Source organism: Octopus bimaculoides, chromosome 12 (genome assembly GCF_046866305.1).
Source record: "Octopus bimaculoides isolate indiv1 chromosome 12, ASM4686630v1, whole genome shotgun sequence".
Lineage (NCBI taxonomy): Eukaryota > Metazoa > Mollusca > Cephalopoda > Octopoda > Octopodidae > Octopus > Octopus bimaculoides.
Window position 1 is genome coordinate 69,437,044 of NC_142939.1, and position 10,189 is coordinate 69,447,232.

The 10,189-nt window shown below is 40.5% G+C and overlaps 1 long non-coding RNA gene across 3 annotated transcripts; it reads left to right on the forward strand.

The window, feature by feature from the left end:
* Positions 1-4,249: 4,249 nt before the first annotated feature.
* Positions 4,250-8,841, forward strand: LOC149133145 (uncharacterized). 3 transcript variants are annotated; one of them, XR_016243906.1, is made up of 3 exons: positions 4,250-4,507; positions 6,832-6,937; positions 7,427-8,841. It is a non-coding gene; the product is annotated as an uncharacterized LOC149133145 (long non-coding RNA). The 3 variants fall into 3 exon arrangements; XR_016243907.1 differs by lacking the exon at positions 4,250-4,507 and adding an exon at positions 5,584-5,734; XR_016243908.1 differs by lacking the exon at positions 4,250-4,507 and adding an exon at positions 5,670-5,812.
* Positions 8,842-10,189: the final 1,348 nt, after the last annotated feature.

Consider the following 10,189-nt stretch of genomic DNA (forward strand, 5'->3'; position numbering starts at 1 on the left):
GTCCCCGACTATATGGCCAGTGTTCAATTATTCGTCCCCGACTTTATGCGCAGTGTTCAATTTTTGGTCCCCAACTTTATGGCAAGTGTTCAATTTTTGGTCCCCGTTTTTATAGCCAGTGTTCAATTTTTGGTCCCCGTTTTTATGGCCAGTGTGCAATTATTGGTCACCGTTTTTATGGCCAGTGTGCGATTTTTGGTCCCCGTCTATATGGCCAGTGTGCATTTGTTGGTCCCCGACTTTATGGCCAGTGTTCAATTTTTGGTCCCCGACTTTATGGCCAGTGTTCAAATTTGGTCCCCCACTTTATAGCTAGTGTTCAATTTTGGTCCCCGTTTTTATGGCCAGTGTGCATTGTTGGTCCCCGACTTTATGGCCAGTGTGCGCTTTTGGTCCCCGACTTTATGGACAGTGTTCAATTTTTGGTCCCCGAATTTATGGACAGTGTTCAATTTTTGATCCCCCATTTTATGGCCAGTGCTCAATTTTTGGTCCCCGTCTTTATTGCCAGTGTGCAATTATTCCTCCCCGACTTTATGGCCAGTGTTCAATTTTTGGTCCCTGACTTTATGGCCAGTGTTCAATTTATCGTCCCCGACTATATGGCCAGTGTTCGAATTTTGTTCCCCGACTTTATGGCCAGTTTTCAATTTTTGGTCCCCGACTTTATGGCCAATGTTCAATTTTTGGTCCACGTCTTTATGGCCAGTGTGCAATTATTCGTCCCCGACTTTATCGCCAGTGTTGAATTACTAGTCCCCGACTTGATGGCCAGTGTTCAATTTTGGTCCCCGACTTTATGGCCAGTGTGCGAATTTTGTTCCCCGACTTTATGGCCAGTGTGCAATTTTTAGTCCCCGACTATATGGCCAGTGTTCAATGATTCGTCCCCGACTTTATGCGCAGTGTTCAATTTTGGTCCCCGACTTTGTGGCAAGTGTTCAATTTTTGGTTCCCGACTATATGGCCAATGTTCAATTTTTGGTCCCCGTTTTTATGGCCAGTGTGTATTGTTGGTCCCCGACTATATGGCCAGTGTTCAATTATTCGTCCCCGACTTTATGCGCAGTGTTCAATTTTTGGTCCCCAACTTTATGGCAAGTGTTCAATTTTTGGTCCCCGTTTTTATAGCCAGTGTTCAATTTTTGGTCCCCGTTTTTATGGCCAGTGTGCAATTATTGGTCACCGTTTTTATGGCCGGTGTGCGATTTTTGGTCCCCGTCTATATGGCCAGTGTGCATTTGTTGGTCCCCGACTTTATGGCCAGTGTTCAATTTTTGGTCCCCGACTTTATGGCCAGTGTTCAAATTTGGTCCCCCACTTTATAGCTAGTGTTCAATTTTGGTCCCAGTTTTTATGGCCAGTGTGCATTGTTGGTCCCCGACTTTATGGCCAGTGTGCGCTTTTGGTCCCCGACTTTATGGACAGTGTTCAATTTTTGGTCCCCGAATTTATGGACAGTGTTCAATTTTTGATCCCCCATTTTATGGCCAGTGCTCAATTTTTGGTCCCCGTCTTTATTGCCAGTGTGCAATTATTCCTCCCCGACTTTATGGCCAGTGTTCAATTTTTGGTCCCTGACTTTATGGCCAGTGTTCAATTTATCGTCCCCGACTATATGGCCAGTGTTCGAATTTTGTTCCCCGACTTTATGGCCAGTTTTCAATTTTTGGTCCCCGACTTTATGGCCAATGTTCAATTTTTGGTCCACGTCTTTATGGCCAGTGTGCAATTATTCGTCCCCGACTTTATCGCCAGTGTTGAATTACTAGTCCCCGACTTGATGGCCAGTGTCCGAATTTTGTTTCCCGACTTTATGGCCAGTGTACATGTTCGGTCCCCGACTTTATGGCCAGTATGCAATTTTGGTCCCCGACTTTAGGGCCAGTGTTCAATTTATCGTCCCCGACTTTATGGCCAGTGTTCGAATTTTGTTCCCCGACTTTATGGCCAGTTTTCAATTTTTGGTGCCCGACTTTATGGCCAGTGTTCAATTTTTGGTCCACGTCTTTATGGCCAGTGTGCAATTTTTGGTCCCCGACATTTTGGCCAGTGTGCGCTTTTTGATACCCCAGTTTATGGCCAGTGATCAATTTTTAGTCCCCGACTTTATGGCCAGTGTCCAAGTTTGGTCCCCCACTTTATAGCCAGTGTACAATTTCTGGTCCCCGTTTTTATGGCCAGTGTGCATTATTGGTCCCCGACTTTATGGCCAGTGTGCGATTTTTGGTCCCCGTCTTTATGGACAGTGTTCAATTTTTGGTCCCCGACTTTATGGCCAGTGTGCGATTTTTGATCCCCCATTTTATGGCCAGTGTGCGATTTTTGGTCCCCGACTTTATGGCCAATGTTCAATTTTTGGTCCCCGTCTTTATGGCCAGTGTGCAATTATTCAAACCCGACTTTTGCGCCAGTGTTGATTTCTGGTCCCCGACTATATAGCCAGTGTCCGAATTTTGTTCCCCGACTTTATGGCCAGTGTACAATGTTCGGTCCCCGTCTTTATGGACGGTGTGCAATTTTTGGTCCCCGACTTTATGGCCAGTATGCGATTTTTGGTCCCCGACTTTATGGCCAGTGTTCAATTTATGGCCCCGACTTTATGGCCAGTGTTCAATTTTTTGTCCCCGTCTTCATGGCCACTGTGCGATATTTGGTCTCCGTCTTTATGGCCAGTGTTCAATTATTCGTCCCCGACTTTATGTCCAGTGTACAATGTTCGGTCACCGTCTTTATCGCCATTGTTCAATTTTTGGTCCCCGATTTATGGCCGGTGTTCAATTTTTGGTCCCCGTCTTTATAGCCAGTGTTCAATTTTAGGTCCCCGACTTTATGGCCAGTGTACAATGTTCGGTCCCCGTCTTTATGGACGGTGTGCAATTTTTGGACCCCGACTTTATGGCCAGTATGCGATTTTTGGTCCCCGATTTTATGGCCAGTGTTCAATTTATGGTCCCCGACTTTATGGCCAGTGTTCAATTTTTGGTCCCCGACTTTATGGCCAGTGTGCATTATTGGTCCCCGACTTTCTGGTCAGTGTGCGATTTTTGGTCCCCGATTTATGGCCAGTGTTCAATTTTTAGACCCCGTTTTTATTGCCAGTGTGCATTAATGGTCCCCGACTTTATGGCCAGTGTGCGATTTTTGGTCCCCGACTTTATGGACAGTGTTCAATTTTTGATCCCCGTCTTTATGGCCACTGTGCGATTTTTGGTCCCCGAATTTATGGCCAGTGTTCAATTCATCTACCCCGACTTTATGGCCAGCGTCCGAATTTTGTTCCCCGACTTTATGGCCAGTGTGCAATTTTTGGTCCCCGACTTTGTGGCCAGTGTTCAATTTTTAGACCCCGTTTTTATTGCCAGTGTGCATTAATGGTCCCCGACTTTATGGCCAGTGTGCGATTTTTGGTCCCCGACTTTATGGACAGTGTTCAATTTTTGGTCCCCGCCTTTATGGCCAGTTTTCAATTTTGGGTCCCCGTCCTTATAGCCAGTGTTCAATTTTAAGTCCCCGTCTTTATGGCCACTGTGCGATTTTTGGTCCCCGAATTTATTGCCAGTGTCCAATTTATCGTCCCCGACTTTATGGCCAGTGTGCGAATTTTGTTCCCCGACTTTATGGCCAGTGTGCAATTTTTGGTCCCCGACTCTATGGCCAGTGTTCAATTATTCGTACCCGACTTTATGCGCAATGTTCAATTTTTGGTCCCCGACTTTGTGGCCAGAGTTCAATTTTTGGTCCCCGACTTTATGGCCAGTGTTCAATTTTTGGTCCCCGTCTATATTGCCAGTGTGCAAATTTTTTGGTCCCCCGACTTTATGGCCAGTGTGCGATTTTTGATCCCCCATTTTATGGCCAGTGTTCAATTTTTGGTCCCCGTCTTTATTGCCAGTGTACAATTATTCGTCCCCGACATTATGGCCAGTGTTCAATAAACACTGGCTCAGTATGGGAATTGAACCCACAATCTAGCCACTGTGAGTGCAACACCTTAACCACTAGGCTCCATACCTTCAGACACACACACACACACACACACACACACACACACACACATGTATACATATCCATAGGCGTATATATGTATGGCAATCATTTTTATATCTGTTTTCCATGCTAGCATGGGTGCGATGTATATATATTTGATGATTTTCTTAATATACTTCTAGATCCTATTCATGTCTTTAACCCTTACCTATTGCTCAAGTAAGGGATCTCTTATTCCAATGGTTTATTCATTAACAGGGGAAATGATAACAATCTAATCGCTCATAGCTAAAATATTGTCAGAGACAGCAAATGTAAACACGAAATATTTGAGCAGAAGTTGTAATTAAGGCGTAAGTGAGAGAATGTTTTGGTTCTGTCAGGTGTCCGTTACGGAAGTGAGGATCAGAGCATGCGTAATGGTGAGCGGAAGAGGTCAGAGGGCAACTGGGTGTCATGGAAACCGAACGTGTTTGCAACGAAGAGAAGAAAACCTTCCCCTCCAGATTTTCGACAGGTAAGAAGAAAAGCTCATTTCTCCTTGTTTTTTTAATGTCAACCCTCCTGTTTCTTAATTTCCCCTTCATACCACAACACACACACGTTTTTGTGAGAAGCAGAGGAATATTTATAATCCGTAAATAACTTATACTGAAAAACAAAAACAAGACAAGAATACATTCTGGCATTTTAAATGAAGATTTCCAAGAGTCTCTTCTTCACAGTTCATTTAAGAGACCAAAACCTCGCTCTTGCCTCAGCTTCCTATCATCTTTTGATTTGTTTTATTTCTTTCATCATTTTTCATCGACGACTTCGGGTATTTTCTGTACCCGAAATGGGAGAAGAAGAAGAAGAAATCTAATGGATTGTGTTTGCTTGATTGTTTCTGTCTGTTTTTATGTATCTATGCGTTATAGATATAACGAAATCATGCCAGCAATGTCTCATTTTAAACTAGAAGAAAAAAAAGCCTTACAGATTTATTCTCACCTGCTTCAGGTGTGTATGTAAAATGCAGAAAACAATCGAAGTTTTATGCATCAAATGCATCTATTTTCAGTGCATCTGTTCGAGTTTAGTTGATACAACAGAGACAATGCTTTTATGAATTTCATAAAATGCGTTAAGGCAGTAATTATTATATTGTCTAATTTAAACTCGAAGAATGTTTTGCGGATTTTACACAATCCATAAATACACAAAAACAAAACAGGACGAGACACCCAACCCTTTAATTTATTCTTACCCCTCCTCCCATTTCGTTAAATCTCACTTGACACAGAAATACCCGAAGTCGTCCAGTTATATTTTGTTTGCAACGTCCTGTACCCAGATATGCATCTATATATATATATATACAGGTAGATGAAGGTATGTACATATATATATATGCATATACTTGCCTATTCCCCTTCTATAGTTGATTAATTTTTTCCTTCCCAGTATTTACAGCTAAGGCTACCTCGCATCACCAACTGCTTAGCCATAGATCTGACCTTCTTCTTATGAGCATGTGTTTTGTTATTATTATTATTATTATTATTATTTCTCAGCTAACACCCTATACTTCGGTTTTACACTGATTAACGCTAACATAAGGATATTAATATATAACAGTGTTATATGGACTGTTGGATATGTTGTTCGTCTGAGTTCCTTGTTTCATTGTTGTCTTGTGAGACTGTCGAAGTAGAATGTCATTGATAGATATGGCGGACTTGTTTATTTACAACGAACTTCGGTGAGTGTTTTTTTGGTGAAATGGCCCTCACTTGCTTCGAAACAGTATGTAAGGACTGACCATGTAACATCTTAGCTCGTAAGTTACCCCACAATTTCGTTTTTGTCTTGCTACTTAATGTTTTATTATGTTCTCCCTTATGAGAAACAAGTGATAATTCCAGCTACCATTTCTTTTTTTTGCTCCATTTGTTGTTATGCATATACTTATATATTATTTGTATTTTATTGAAGGAATCCCCGTTCTTCCTATCAAGTTCACAGGTGCCCTTAACTCAGTCAGACCCATTAAACTTCACTTTTTCCCACCCCTTTTTCCCGGATAACACTTAACCCCTCCCCTTTTCATCTCCTAATTATGTGGTTACCCTGTTGTCCCTTTCTACCTGAAAACGACACAACAGCTGATAAAAGAAGAGAGATAATTTGACTTCACTAACTATTTCAGAAGAGATACGCATTGCCTAAGTACTAAACAATGAAATGGTTCAGTGTTTTTAATTCTGGTGACTTTCGCTTATTGGCGCCTCAAGAGATGTTCTTGATCTGCGCGGGATTTGGCTGCTATTTCTCACTGTGGAAGACAGGTGTCTATGATCTGTGCGGGATTTGGCTGCTATTTCTCGCTGTGGAAGACAGGTGTCTATGATCTGCGCGGGATTTGGCTGCTATTTCTTGCTGTGGAAGACAGATGCCTAGAATCTGCGCGGGATTTGGCTGCTATTTCTCGCTGTGGAAGACAGATGCCTAGAATCTGCGCGGGATTTGGCTGCTATTTCTCACTGTGGAAGACAGGTGTCTATGATATGTGCGTGATTTGGTAGCTGTTTCTGGCTATGTAGATGTCTCCAACGACTAGAACTCTAGAGCCTCAAGAGATTACTTTACTTGCTGTTAGTTTCAACAACAACCACTGGCTTCCAGTCCGGCTATTTGCAGAGACTGAATTAGTGGTTAACAGTAATCCATGTGTCCTGTTTCTATTACTCCTTCCTTTACCATTTGTAGTCACCATGTTTCTTATAGAAAACCTTTGAAAGACCACCCATACTACCTTTACACAGAAACTTAAGTAAGATCAATATTTCTAATACACAGTTTGTCAACATCAGTTGCTGAGATGTCCAGAAGAAAATGAAACAAAGTGTTTCGGCCAGAAGCAACTCAAGTGGAGGTCTCCGATGAAATTTCCCAGCTCGTTCAGGTATGGTAGTATGTTATTGCAATTTGCAATTCGTTTTCTTTCTGAATGTCAAGTTTTATTGACTTCTCTTTCTTTACTAACATTGAAAATGCTTTGATATGGTATTTTACTCACTTGTTTAAAAAAAAAAAAGAAGAAAAAAAAACATCAAAAGCTTTATTATTTTATGTTGTTGTTATTTCATTTCCACACAGCAGAAATGTTAGAAGGTAAGTTTCTATTTAAAAACCTGATATATATATATATAAAAAAAAAAAAGTCTCACATTTTATGAATCTTTATAACTGATTGTGACTATTGGTGTGGTTGTACCCCCGCCCCCTCTGTTAAACTTTAAATCACTGTGAAATAGGAAGTTAGTATTGTAGAACAAAGATCAGTTTGATCAGATATGTTGGTATCAAAATGGTGTAGAGTTTCTTTTTCTTTTCTTTTTTTCTTTTGTTGGTTTGTAATATTTTAAGCCACTTCACTGAATTTCCTTTGCAGATTCATAGCTTGTTGAGAGCCTCCGAGAAATGTGCTGTTGGTCAGACCAAACTCAAACGAGTGCTCATCTCCATAGCCGGTGTGTCCACACTTGTTCTCAAAGGAAATTCCGAGTTGACTGCAGAGACCTGCAATGGCTGCTAATATTTTGAGAGATTCAGGACGATTTTGTCTCTTGATATTTGTGTTATTTTTTGAGTCCTGTATCTATTTTGTCCTTGTCTGCATGAGTGGCTCTGTGGTTAAGAAGTTTGCTTCACAACCACATGGGCTGACCAAAACTTTCAGAGTGGATTTGCTAGATGGAAACTGAAAAAAACTCATATATATGTGTGTGTATATATATATATATGTATATAGATATATATATACACACACACATGTGTGGTTATGTACAAGGAGTGAGAGTGAACGAGTAGACAGGCATGAAGAAGCATTGGAGATTGATTTGAAGTGCTGCTCATGGGGGTTAATTGATGATGGTGACTTTGTATGGGGTGTCTCTCCCCCCCCCTCCACTAGTACCAAGACCACCATCATTCACCCTAATTTCAAAATGTTTTTAAAACTTGCGTATATGCACACTGCCTGTTATTAATTATGGGTTGAATGACATCACGTAAAGTTTGATAATTAAAAAAAATTTTTTTGGTGTTGAAAATTTTTATGAATTTGTGTTCTGCAAATATCTTGTCCAATTATGCAAGTCCCACCCCCATAAACCCCTGTGGATCCTCAAATTAGATTTAAATGGTATCGATCCCAGTAGGAATGAAAAGGGCATTGCTGAAATTTTTGCATAGATTTCAGAGGTATGTAAATGATAAATTGTTTTGATAACATAATTATCTGTTAGTAAATATCTTTTCCTTACACACACACACACACAAACACACACACACACACACACACACACACACACACACACACACACACACACAAACAAACTACCTTTATCCTGTGAGGTGTTGAAATTTAACATTTTTTATTTTATTTTATGTTTTAGTTATTTTAGAACTTCAGACTTTTTTTTTCTATAATTCTATTTATATAAATTACCATATTGTGTGATGTTTGGGCTTGTAGAGACTGCAGTATATTTTTGGTTACTGTTATAAAAAAAAGTGACAAGGAATAGTCCTACAAAAATGAAAGTAAATTACATGTTACCAATTCTTTTAATCCTGCCACCTCTGTTTACCATTCTTGTATACTTTGAAATGGACTTTGTCTCTGTAAAAATTTTTTGTTTACTCTGTACGTTTTCTTCCTTTGGCAACAATTTCTCAAAGATCAATTTAATTTTTCAATCGAACATTAGATCTGCAGGTGACTTGCCTGAACTGATATTTAGAATTTATTTAGCATTTCGTCATTGCCTAATTTTTTTTTTCTCTCTAGCACTTGCTTCAAAGTATCTACAAATCATTCTGCTTGCCCATTTGACCCTGGGTGGTAGGGCGGAGTAAACGTGTGCTTGATTGCATGCATTTTATACAATTTCTTGAACTCATCCTGTAAATTATGTTCCATTGTCCGATACTGTGGTGTCTGGAACATTGTATTGAGCAAAAAAGTTCATGCAGGAACTTTGCTACCTTCGCAGTAGGTTGACCGCACCTACATACTTCCGGTCACATGGTAAGGCTATCAACAATGTAGTAGGCGCCATTCACTGGTCCAGTGTAGTCTATATGTACTCTGGACAATGGACTCAGGCCATGATTGGTATTTGTGGTGCCTTGGCTGCTGGCACACAACCTCTACAAGATTTTACCAAATTTTCAATGTCCTGGTCCAGTGTCGGCCAAGACGCGTAACTCCTTGTCAAAGCTTTCATTCTCGACATTCCCAGGTGTCCACTATGAAATTCATGTAATATCTGTTTCTGTAGGGCAGTTGGTACCACCACAGCCTTTCCTCAGCTTCAGTGTCCCAGGCTTTGGGATTGATGTCGGTCAGTTTTAGGCTTTGCCTCAGCTGATTCTTCTATCAGTGGCACGGATGGCCACACAGTGGTCACCAGATAAAATTAGACGCAGTAGCTTGGTTTCTTTCATTCTTGCGTTTGTGGCCTGTCCATTTGATAGCCTCGATGCTATTGTTTTAATTTCATATTGAGATCACATGTTTTTGGTTTCTTTTTACAATTATATTTTCATGTTCTTGAATTCTGGATGGATTTGACGAAAGCCTCCTTGACTCTATACACATTTTCTGTTTCTGGTTTTCCTTCAGCATCTAATATGATTGTCTTCTCTGTTCTTGAAGATATTTTATAAGGTCCTATATAACAAGGACCTAACGAATGAGGAGTGATTTCTTTATTACCCACAAAGGGGCCAGTGGGGACATATAACAATTAGAAAAAAAAAAAAAACTTATGATAAAAATGAATGATAATGAAAATGAGCTACTTTATTTCATTATATTGGCTATGAAAGCTGTACATAGATGGAGTAGGTGCGGGCTGGACAAAGACATTGATGAGATGAATGATGAACATGATGATATTAGTGGGAGAAGGCAGAAGTCACCCACCGAACTCTGCTTCTCTAAAACATTGTTCTTTTATAATTTACATATTTGAGGCAATAAACCTCTTAGCACAGTTTCTTATTGGACTCAAGCTCCTTACAATGAGGTACTAAGCCTCTTACTGCAGACGACACCATGTCCTTAAAATGAAGCACCTGCCTCTTACAACTCTTCTCATGGGCCACATGCCCCTTCAGTATGAGGCACTCATCTTCTTACAATCTT